Genomic DNA, 12,474 nt, shown 5'->3' on the forward strand with positions numbered 1-12,474 from the left:
AGTCTACGTCAAACCTAGGGACTCCCCAGTCTCATGGGCCTCTTCAAACAGACTTTTTTCTTTTGTTTTCCTTTTTTTTAATTTTCCTTTTTTCTTTTCCTTTCTTTTTTAGGGACAGGGTCTGGCTCTATCACCTAGGCTGGAGTACACTGGCATGATCATGGCACACTGCAGCCTCAACCTCTTAGGCTCAAGTGATCCTCCTGTCTGAGCCTCCCAAGTAGCTGGGAGTACAGGCACACACCGCCATTCTGTCTAATTTTTAAAAAATTTTTTATAGAAATAGGGTTTTGCTATGTTGCCCAGGTTGGTTTCAATGTCCTGGCCTCAAGCAATCCTCCCACCTCGGCCTCCCAAAGCACTGGGATTATAGGTGTGAGCCACCACACCTGGCCACACAGACTTTTCAACTAGCAACGAAAGTGTCAGAGCCATTTTCTGACTGGCTAAAACCTCATCTGAGGCCAGGTGCGGTGGCTCACCCCTGTAATTTTCTAGCACTTTGGGAGGCCAAGGCAGGCAGATCACTTGAGGTCAGGAATTTGAGACCAGCCTGGCCAACATGGTGAAACCCGTCTCTACCAAAAATAAAAAAAATTAGCCGGGTGTGGTGGTCCATGCCTGTAATCTCAATTACTCAGTAGGCTGAGGCAGGCGAATCGCTTGAACCCAGGAGGCAGAGGTTGCAGTGAGCTGAGTTCACGCCATTGCACTCCATTGCACTCCAGCCTGGGAGACAAGAGCAAAACTCTGTCTCAAAACAAAACAAAACAAAACAAAAAACACCTAATCTAAAAGGCTTTGGTTTGGGGCTTCTGCCAGTTGTGTCCCCCTGATCCAGCCTTCTGTACAGTTCTTTGCAATGTTCCTATCCCTGCTCCATTACTCAGGGCAGCCACTATTGGCCTGGCCAGAGGAAGGCAACTCAGACAAGCATCCTGATTCTGAATGCCTCACCCAAATCACCCGCCCGGCCTCTGTGGGGACAGAGCACTTAGGATGAGACCGCACGCACCCCATGTGGGAAGATGGGATAAAGACACTGCTGTTATTATGGGTCAAGGTTACACTAGGGAGACTCTCCCCAGGGCACATTGTCTCTTCTTTCAGGGCAGAAAAAGGTTGTGGACTCCTTCTTTGTGGAAACAAGGGAGAAATCATCTTCCCTGGTCAGCATCTCTTAGAATCTGTGCCTGGTCAGTGCAGTTGAATGTAAACACAGGAGTCATCCTGTCACCAGAAGGGTTATCCAGGACTCTGTCCTGCAATTACTTCCAGAATCAAGAAACACTGTAGAGTCAGAAAGGTTCTGTGGCCTCCTTAATGCCAGTGGTAACATAATTAGAAATACGGCCCCAGAATATCATTTTCCTTTAATAAAAATTTATCAAGTAATTATCTTCAAATTTTTCAAAACCTTGTGAAGCTACTTACATATTTCTCTTATATCAACTTTTAGGTAACCAGTTACATGAATTTTTCATGACACATATAAGGTAGGCCTTTTCTCTTTAAACAGTTATCTCTTTAAAATGACAATTTAGAAAATCTGAAGAGAGAGTCTGTAGCATTCAGAGGCTGTGCTCAAACAGTGCCTCCTTCAAGCAAGTAACCATGGAGAAACTCCATAGTGGAAGTCAGGTAAGGACTTGGAGGATACCGCAGGGTGAAGGGCTAGGAGTATGGGAAAAGCTTTAGCAGGAAGATAGAAAATCAGATGATACAAGGCATTTGGGACACTTGGGGGAAATGGGGAAGGTGAGTGATCTCTGGCACAGGAGTCCAGAGCTCACGCTTCTCATGCAGTATGGAAATGGCCCTTGAAAACAGAAGAAGACTGGGACGAAAACCCAGGCTGCCTGCTATGGACGTGTGTACAATGGAGCTTTGTTTCCTGATCTGTTTCTACAGGTTTCTTCTTCCAGTCAATCTCATCCATGCATCACCTCAGCTGGACCACTGACGATTTCATCACCCAGAGCTAACCTACACATGTCACTCTTTGCAACATATCTGTTCGTCTCTACTTCTGGTTCCCTAGTAATGCCTGGGATATTTCCAGAGACAACTCTTCCCCAGCTTCTAGATTTGTAGTCATCATGTTCCTTCATTCCCAGACAAACCTTAAATATCTCTCTATGAGATCTTTATAACGTCTTCTTCTACAAGTTCTTACCAGCAGAGAGAAGAACTAATATTCAGGTATGTAAAAAATATTTCAGTCCTATTTAAGCTCATGTCCAAGTACTCAAGAATTCAAGTGTCCAGCTCAGCTCAAGGTCATGGTTCATGCAAAAAAGCAACATTAGCAGTAATATTTTGGGGGGACTACTCATATCCTCAAATAGGAAAACTTAAGATATTCAATTTAAACCTCAATGACATATCAATCCATGCTTTTCAGGATGACTATTATCAAAAAGACAAACAATAACAAGTGTTAACAAGGACGTGGAGATAAGGGAACATTTGCACACTGTTGGTGGGAATGTAAATTAGTATGGCCACTAGGGAAAACATTATGAAGGTTCTTCAAAAAGTTAAAATAGAACTGCCATATGATGTAGCAATCCCACTTCCAGGATACAGACAAAGGATTTTAAATCAGTAGGTTGAAAATATATCCACACTCCCATGTTTATTGCAGCATTATTCACAATAGTCAAGGTACGAAATCAACCTGTGTCATTCAGCAGATGAATGGGTAAAGATAATGTATGTATACACAATGGAATTCTATTCAGGCTTTAAAAAGAAAGAAATCCTGGTGTAAGCCAAAAAGTGACTGAGGCAGGTCTCAATCAATTAGAGGTTTATTTTGCCAAGGTTCAGGATGCACCTGGGAAAAATACGAATCACAGGAGCATCTGTGATCCATGCTTATTCCAAAGAGGGTTTTGAGAACTTCAATGTTTAAAAAGAAAGAGTAAGCAGAAAGGGAAAGAGAGGGAAAAAAAAAAAAAAGGAGGGAAGGTAGGCAATGACACAAGTGGTTACATTCTTGTGAGTCTGATTAGCCTCAGTAAATCTACATTTTACATGTGAAAAGAGGGAGTAGAGGAAAAAGTCACTTATGCAAAAACAATAACATTGTGGAATCTTCCCAAAAGATTCACTTTCTATTCTCACAGACCGACAATTCCACTCAAGTTAATTACTGCAAAAGCATCCTAACTAGTCTTCCTGCCTCTACTTTATAATGTTGACATTGCTCATAAATCCAAGTTAATCTCTCTGAGTATGAGTTTCTTTAACTGCAAAATGAGGATATTATCTATTCCATAGAGTAATGCCAAGGATTAAATGAAGTGGCAAATATATAGCATCTAAAATAGTTTTGAACACATAGTAGATGCTCAATAATAATTTTTTAAATTTTTAATATAATTTTAATTCAATAGCTTTTAGGTTACAAGTGGTTTTTTGTTATATGGATGAATTGTATAGTGGTGAAGCCTGGAATTTTAGTGAACCTGTTACCTGAGTAGTGTGCATTGTACTCAATATGTAGTTTTTTATCCTTCACCCTCCTTCCCATCCTCCCCACTTTCTTACTCTCCATTGTCCTTTATACCATTCTGTATGCCTTTGAGTACCCATAGCTTAGTACCCACTTAGCTCCTACTTACAAATCAGAACATATGGTATTTAGTTTTCCATGCCTCAATTAGAAGTTGTAAATTTTGATGGAGTCCAATTTATATATATTTTTTTCATTTCTTGCCTATGCCCTCGGTGTTATATCCAAGAAATCATTGCCTAATCAAATATCATGAAGATTTTCCCTACTTTTTTTCTAAGAGTTTTATGGTTTTAGTTTTCACTTTAGGTCTTTGATTCATTTTGAGTTCATTTTGTCTATAATGTAGGGTAAGAGTCCAGTTTCATTCTTTTGTATGTGGACTTCCAGTTTTCCCAGCACCATTGTCGAAAAGGCTGTCCTTTCCGCATTTAATGGCCCTGGCACTCCTGTTGAAAATCGTTTGACCATATATGTCAGGATAATTTCCTGGTTTTGATATTGCACTTTAGTTATGTAAGATGTTACAATTGGGGAAAACTGGATGAAGGCTATACAGAATCTTTTTGTTCTATCTTGGTAACTCCCTTTGAATCTACAATTATTTCAAAATATAATGTTAAAAAAGCAAAGCCAACCGAAATAATGTGTTTATCTTTTAACAAACTAATTCAATAAGATACCTAATAAAAATTACCCAATGTGAAATACGAAGAGAAAAGAAGAGCAGGGGAAAAACAAAACAGAGCATCCAAGAGCTGCAGTGCTGTATTGAATGGTTACATCACCTTTATTTGTTTGTTTGTTTGTTTGTTTTGAGACAGGGTGTCACTCTGTTGCCCAGGCTGGAATGCAGTGGTGCGATCACAGCTCACTGCATCCCCCACCCTCGCCCCCAACTCAGGCAGTCCTCCCGTCTTAGCCTCTTGAGTAGCTGGGAATACCAGCACCATGCTTGCCCACTTAATTTTTCTCTTTTTGTAGACAAGGTCTCCTTATGTTGCCCAGGCTGCTCTTTAGGTTCAAGCATTCCTCCCACCTCAGCCTCCCAAAGTGCTGAGATTACAGATGTGAAACATCGTTCCAGGCTTATTTTTTTAATGTACTTTTACTCTCTTTCTCTCTTTGTGTTTCACTCTGGGTAATTTTTATTGATCTATTTCAAACTCACTGATTCTTCCCAGGGCTATACCACATTTGCTGATGAGCTTGTCAAATGCATTCTTTATTTTTGTTCATGTATTTTTATTTTATTTCCATTTCATTCATCCTTAAAGCTTTCATATCTCTGGTGAAACTATCTAATCTTGCATGTTGTCTACCTTTTCCATTAGAGATTTTAGTATATTAATCACAGTTTATGAAGCAGGTTTACTAATTACCAATACCAAGGGAGGAAAGGGAGGACTTCCACTGCATGGAGAATAGAAAAGATCATCACTATGCCAACCACCAGGAAAAGAGGTCCAGATACTTCTTCCCACTGCATTCTGAGCTACTGTTTATGTCCACCATGCACTGGTTACCTGTTTATCTGAGTCTGGTGAAACAGAACACACTCACACACAAATTATGTGAAGCAGTTTTATTACTTACAGATCAGTAGCAAGGGACCGAAGAAGCCTCAGCTCCATTGTGAGTCAGTCTCCTAAAGCTCAAGAAAGCTGCCCAGGAGAGATGAAGTCTTAACCGCACCAGTTACTCTGTTATAGCCTCAAGTGTAAGTCACAACTCAAACTCTTGATCACTTCATTCATATTACATGTTCCAAAATACAACCACAGGAAAACTTCTCCAACAGTAACTTTGCATGAACTCATGTGTTCTGTCAATAGAGAAAAATGGCAAGTCTCAATCATTTTAGGAGGTTTATTTGCCAAAGTTAAGAATAAGCACCCAGGAGACAGGTCTATACTTTTCTCTGAAGATAATTTTGAGGGCTCTAAATTTGAGGGGAAAGGGTAGGGATATTGAGAAGTACACAATTTTCATGTAAGAGGAGGGTAAGGAAAAATAGTCATTCATGCCTTTGTCTGTCTCAGTTAATCTGCATTTTTTTTTACATAAGATGACATAGACAAAATGGGGGAAGGGGAACAATTAGATATGCATTTGTGGCCGGGCACGGTGGCTCATGCCTGTAATCCTAGCATTTGGGGATGCTGAGGCAGGCGGATCACTTGGGGTCACGAGTTTGAAACAGGCCTGGCCAACATGGTGAAACCCTGTCTCTACTAAAAATACAAAAAAAAAAAAATTAGCCAGGCATGGTGGCAGATGCCTGTAATCTCAGCTACTTGGGAGGCTGAGGCGGGAGAATCGCTTGAACCCGGGAGGTGGAGGTTGCAGTGAGCCAAGATCGCGCCACTGCACTCCAGCCAGCGTGACAAAGCGAGACTCCGTCTCAAAAAAAAAAAGAAGAAAAAAAAAAGATATGCATTTGTGTCTTCTGGGCAGGGGCGTGACTACACCTGTAAAGATAAGCTACCAATTTACATTGCCATGGTAAAATTTTAACAGAAACACCTTAGAGTAAAGATCTTGCAGCTCACAAGGACTTTCCTTGTGGACAAAATATGAGGGAGGCATGTAGCTTTTCATTTTGTAGCCATCTTATTTAGGAACCAAAAAGGGGGAGGCGGGTTTTCATAACCCCGTTCCCAGATTAACTTTTCCCTTAGGCTTAATGAGTTGGAGTCCCAAGATTTAATTTCCTTTCATAGTTCTAAAACTATGACCAAGTGTTCATTTCTTCCTGATAGGCACTTAGCACACTGACCATGTGCCTTAAATTGTCCATATGATGCGAAGAGCTATAAATCCATGGAGTCGTAAGTTTGGGGATACCAACCACAATCCATCTGCAGCAGAAGTGGTGCCTTTGGAACCAAGCTTGAACAGGTCTAAAAACTAGGTTGTTCTTCTGGTTTAGTGACAGAGACTACTCTCCCAGATGAAAATACAATAGTCTTTTAGTGCTTCTATGCATGGTCATGTCTGTCAGTAGACACTAAAACAATCATAATTCAAGAACAGAGTAAATAGTAACATAGACCCTTCTGGAATAGTTGTCTCTGTCACCAAAACAGAAAAACAAACTACACTAAATTCAGAGGATGAGGGGAATCAAGAATGGCTTGTGAAGGAGGGAAACAAATATTAGTTACAGTCATAATGACAACTATAATAGTAGACACTGTAGCAAATTTCACTAACTTTCTTGCCTTAATCTTCTAGATCACAATTGATCACTCGTGTACCTCCCTTCTTGAGGAAAAATTGAAATGTGTTAATTTTCTCAGGAAAAAAAATGAAAGGCACCATATTGGACTATGGGAGCTTGGAATTCTGAATCACCACCTGGAGAAAAGCGACTCACAAATCTTCAATATCCTTCTGCTACATTAGTGAGTTATAAACTTCTACTATATTTCAGCCACAATACACTTTTTAGTCTATTTGTTGCAGCAGTTTGGCCCATTCTAATTAGTATAAAAAGAAGAAAAAATAATCGTAGAAAAAAATTAAATGAAGAATATAACAATTTTAATAGTTTCTCCTGACTTAGACTCACCTGAAATGATCCTCATTCTTTGTTTTAGGATTAGCAGAGATGTAAGACAGAATTTCATGAAAATATTCAACCTGGTGGATGATGCCAAATTAGCAGTTAGCGTGTGTGCCTGGAATTCAAACCATACAAATCCTCCCTGCCCACCTCTCATCCTATCCTTTAGAGCAGAGCCTGTGTCTCATATATTGCCCCCAAGTCTATATCAATCAAATTAATTTTTATTATCCTGAAAACACCTATAGAAAGACTAACATGTTGAAAGTTATATTTAAATATGGGCACTCTGCGTCATACTCTTTTGCCAATATTACTTCAAAACTGTACAAACCTATATTCTTTGCATTTGTGGGAAATTATTATATTGTAGATAAGGCTAAAATATTTTGTGAATCAAAACATACTATAAAAAGTTGGAAAGAAAGATTTCATTTGGATGTAAATACATGAAAATAGCAGCCCAGACACTCAAGACAAGAGGAATAATAACTAAGTGACCACAGAGGAAATTTTTTATCACATGCCTGGCTGTTCCAGACAGGGAAACTTGCTTTACCTGAAGGAAGTGGTCACTAGACCAGAATGTAACCAAATACAGGATTCTGCTTTAAAAAAAAAAAAAAAAGATTCACAAAAGTCATGTTTAAGTTAAACCATTAAATACTTTCCTCTCCAGCCAATGAGAAGATGTGGGGCCACATTACTTCTCTCTGGCAGATTAGGTCATTGAATCCATTCCAAAAAAAAAAATATTTAAAAGAGCAATAAATATACAAAATATCAAAGCAGTCATGTGTGCAATCCACAGAAAAGAATAGAAATTTACTTAAGGACAGAAAGAAGTTTAGTAAACAATGATACCACTTTCTTGGACAGGGCAATTAGTGTCAACTTTTCCAGACAAAATACATAGATTTGGTGATGCTTTAATCTAAATAGTAATAAGACAGTTTTATTAACAAAATGTTTCTAACTTTCAAGAGCAGTATACAAAAACAACTATTGATAAAAATAAGGGGAGGTGCTCTAATAGATGTTTACAAATGATTATAAAGTTAAACAATTAAAACATGTCCATAGTGCCCCAAAAAAAGGACAACTGTGGAATGATATTGGCTGCACATAAACAGAACCTAATTTATGTCACAATTAATGAAATTGAAAATTTTGTTTACAGTAACCCCTCTTATCCATGGGAGATACGTTGCAAGGCACCCCAATGGATGCCTGAAGGCATGGACAGTACCAAACTCTATATATGCTATGTTTTTCTACACATCCAAACATATGATAAAGTTTAATTTACAAATTGTGCAGTCATAGGTTAACAACAATAACTAATAATAAAATAGAACAATTATAACAATATATTGTAATAAAAGTTATGTAAATGAGGTCTCTCTCTCTCTCTCTTTGCCTGTCTCTTTCTTTCTCCCCCCCTTCTCAAAATATCTTGTTGTACTAAACACCTATATTTTCACACTGTGATTGATTGACCACCAGTAACTGAAACTGTGGAAAGTGAAACCACCGATAAGGGAGGACCACTGTATTACATTTCTAGGAAGTCGCAAACCCTTTGAGAAAAATTTGGGATGGGAAACAAACATATTTCTAAGAAGCCTTCAATGTTACAGGTTATATTCTTCACTTCTTCAAGGTACAGAAGGTCCCACTCTACTCTTCTGGAGTCAATCCAAATTTGTAGGGTAAAGGGCTGTATCTAATGAGGAATGGAACTCAGTGGGATGTCAGGGGTCTGGAAACAAGTTTTTTGAAATATACTTGATTGTCATGACACCAATATGGAATGAAAGATAAAGCAGCATAGTGATGAGGAAATTATGGTGAGATTTTTAGGACAAGAAGCTATTTTAAAAGAATTTTAAATCATTTTTCTTGGTGTTAGAAATACAATCCTAATTTGATATTTTTTAAGAGGTTGCAATAATAATTCGAAGTGTTTGAAATGGAGTACCAGGAAATTTGCTCTGGCCTCTCTAAAGAACATCATACTGGGACTGCTTTCAAGGATAGAACAAGTTATCCTGCATTTATGTTGGATAAATTAAGAATGTAGTACATAATAAAAGCAAACTTTTAATCCAGTGGAACAGGAAAAATTACTAAAAATAGTGTTGAGTCAATTAGTGAGTTAGTGGGATAGTAAAAAGAGCCCATACATACACACATACAGAGATTATATTGAGGCAGATTAAAAGTTTAAATGAGAAGGAACTCAGAACTGAGGAGGAACCACCCAGAACATGCTTGCTAGTAACACCTCTTCCCACCCCCTTATGAATAATCATGTAAGACTCCCATAAATGGAGTTTCCCCAGTAACATTCAATACTGTCTCACCCGCACAAGCAACCTGCCTTGAATTGTCTCGGGGTGTACTGTTGATTCTGCACCTAACTTTCAGAGTATCCTTTCTCCTTTGCAATAAATTGCTCTGTGCTGCACCTCCTTTGCTGTGTGTCTCTTGTTTAAATTCTCTTAAACTAAGAAGACAAGAACCAAAGTTTCATGAAAGCTATCAACAAAAATATAGAAAAAAATAAGTAAATATTTATTTTATTAAAAAATGATGAGATGAGTTTAAATAACAAAACAAAGAAAGAAACCATATATTCAAGTATTCTTAGACTATATTAAGAAAAACTAAAGAATTAATATGTGAAACGTATATCAATTTTAAGCATTCTGTTTATGTCAAAAGGTGCTTATGGTGCAGTATGTAAAACTTAAATAAGCAAAGCATATTGTATTAATTTTCTAGCCACTGTCATAACAAATTAGTAGAAACTTAGCAGCTTAAAACAACACCCATTTATTATCTCAGTTTTCTAGGTCAGAAGTCTGGGCAAAGCTCAGCTGGGCTCTCTGCTTAGGGTCTCACAAGACTGAAGTCACAAGCTGACATTATAATTCTCATTTGAGTATGGAGTCCTCTTCCAAGCTCACTGCCTGTTAACAGAATTTATTTCCACATATGACTGAGGTCCATATTTTCAAACTGGCTGTCAGACAGGGATCACTATCAGCCACCAGTGACCACTCTCAGTTCCTTGCCACATGGCCCTCTACATCTTCAAAGTCAGTAATAGAATCTTTCTCGTGTTTAATCTCCCTCTTCAGGAAAAGTTCAGTCCCTTTCAAGGGCTCACCTGATTAGTTCATGCTCACCTACAATAATTTCCTTTTCATAAGGCTAATTGCAGTCAAAACATAACCCAATCACAGTAGTGATTATCTCATTACATTTGCTGGTTCCACCCCCACTCAAAGGAAATGAATTTTATAAGGTATGTACAACAGGGGGTGATAGATATTCCTGGGGGCCATCTTAGAATTCTAGGCCCCCTTCTGACCTCTTCAGCCTCTGACCACCAGTAATTCATGTCCCTCTCAAATATAAAATACATTAACCTCTTCTCAGACTTTGGGAGCACCCCCCAAAATCTCATTCCATTACAGCCTCAGGTCAAGTCCAATATCCTGTCTAAATCTTATTAGCTCAAAGTCCAAATTCTCAGCACCTTCATACCAAATTACAGGACTTGAAGATGTGAGAATTAGGAACTTGACAGAATATCCAATTATAATTGCTGACAGAGTCATGAAATGAGTTTATTAATTAAAATCTTATCTGGGAACCAAGTGTATAAATGTCATTGAATCCCTGGGGATAGAGACAGGGAAGCACAGGGATCTGATGATATTGACAATCACTTAACAAAAAAGACTAGGTGGTATTTTTTTTAACCCACACCTAACTTTGCTGGCATTGAGAAGGTACACCTAAGAGAATAATTAATCATGCCTACAGGACCCCTTCTTCACCAAGACAGAAATAAAAGTGAAGTCATTATTATTGTTGTCATCTGCACTCTATTTATTTTTACTTTTATACTTCATATACTCACATAGTATATACCAGAACACTTAAACTAATTTCATCTCCAATTATTGTATATTCTTTTTTTTTTTTTGAGACAGAGTCTTGCTCCATTGCCCAGGCTGGAGTGCAGTGGTGCAATCTCAGCTCACTCTGCAATCTCCGTCTCCTGGGTTGAAGCGATTCTCCTGCCTCAGCCTCCTGAGTAGCTGGGATTACAGGTATGTGCTACCACACCCGGCTAATTTTTGTATTTTTAGTAGAGACAGGGTTTCCCCATGTTGGCCAGGCTGGTCTCAAACTCCTGACTTTAGGTAACCCACCTGCCTCAGCCTCCCAAAGTGCTGTGATTATTTCATATTCTAGATGTCAATTTTGCTGTGTTAATTAATTTCCTGATGATTGCAATAGAATACCTGAAACTGGGTAATTCATAAAGAATCAAAATTTATTTCTGGAGACTGGGAAGTCCAAGAGCATGGTGCCAGCATCTGGTGAGAGCCTCCTTGCTAGTGGGGACCCCCTGCAGAGTCCCATTGTGGTGCAAGGCATCACATAGGAAGGAGGCTGAGAGGGCTAGCTCAAGTATCTCTTTCTCCTCTTATCAAGCCCTTAGTGCCCCATTGCCCCATCCTCATGACCTCATCTAATACTAATTACTTCTCATATGTCCCACCCCTGAAATATCATGGTCTGTTTTCTTACCCTCTTGTACTGTTGCAATAGGGATTAAGTGTCTACATAAGATTTAGAGGAACAAACATTCAAACCATAGCATTTCACCCCTGCAGCCTCAAAACTCATATTCTTCTCACATTCAAATACATTCATTTTATCCCCAGAGCCCCAAAGTCTTAACTTTCTCTAGTACCAACTCAAAAGTCCAAAAGTCCAAAGTCCTTATCTATAAGCCTGAGATACTAAAGCCAATTATCTACCTCCAAGATACAATGCTGGGACAGGAGAAATGGGCCAGAAGAAAGGAGTAACAGGCCTCAAGGAAGTCTGAAACTCAACAGGAAAAGATATTAAATTTTAAAGCTGGAAATAATGTCTTTTGACTCCATGTTCCTCATCCTGAGCACACTGGGACAGGAGTTGGGCCCCCAAGACCTCAGGCAACCCTGCCCTCATGGCTTTGCTGGTTGCAGCCACATATGGCTGTTCTCATGGGTTGGAGTCAGGTGCCTTGGGTTTTCGAAGCTGGGACTGCATGCTGGTAGCTCTACAGTTCTGGAGTCTTGGTGGCAGTCCCACTCTCACAGCGCCACTAGGCATTTCCCTGGGGAGGACACTCTGTAGCAGTTCCAACCCCACAGTTCCTCTCAGCATTGCCCTAGCAGAGGCTCTTGGTGGTGGCCCTGCCCCTGTGGTAGGTTTCTCCCCAGGTTCCCAGGCAGTCTGATACATCCTTTGAAATCTAGGTGGAGGTTTCTATGCCTTCCCACTAGTCTTGCATTCTGAAGACCTGCAGAATTAG

The sequence above is a fragment of the Pan paniscus genome, chromosome 5, assembly GCF_029289425.2.
Source record: "Pan paniscus chromosome 5, NHGRI_mPanPan1-v2.0_pri, whole genome shotgun sequence".
Classification (NCBI taxonomy): domain Eukaryota; kingdom Metazoa; phylum Chordata; class Mammalia; order Primates; family Hominidae; genus Pan; species Pan paniscus.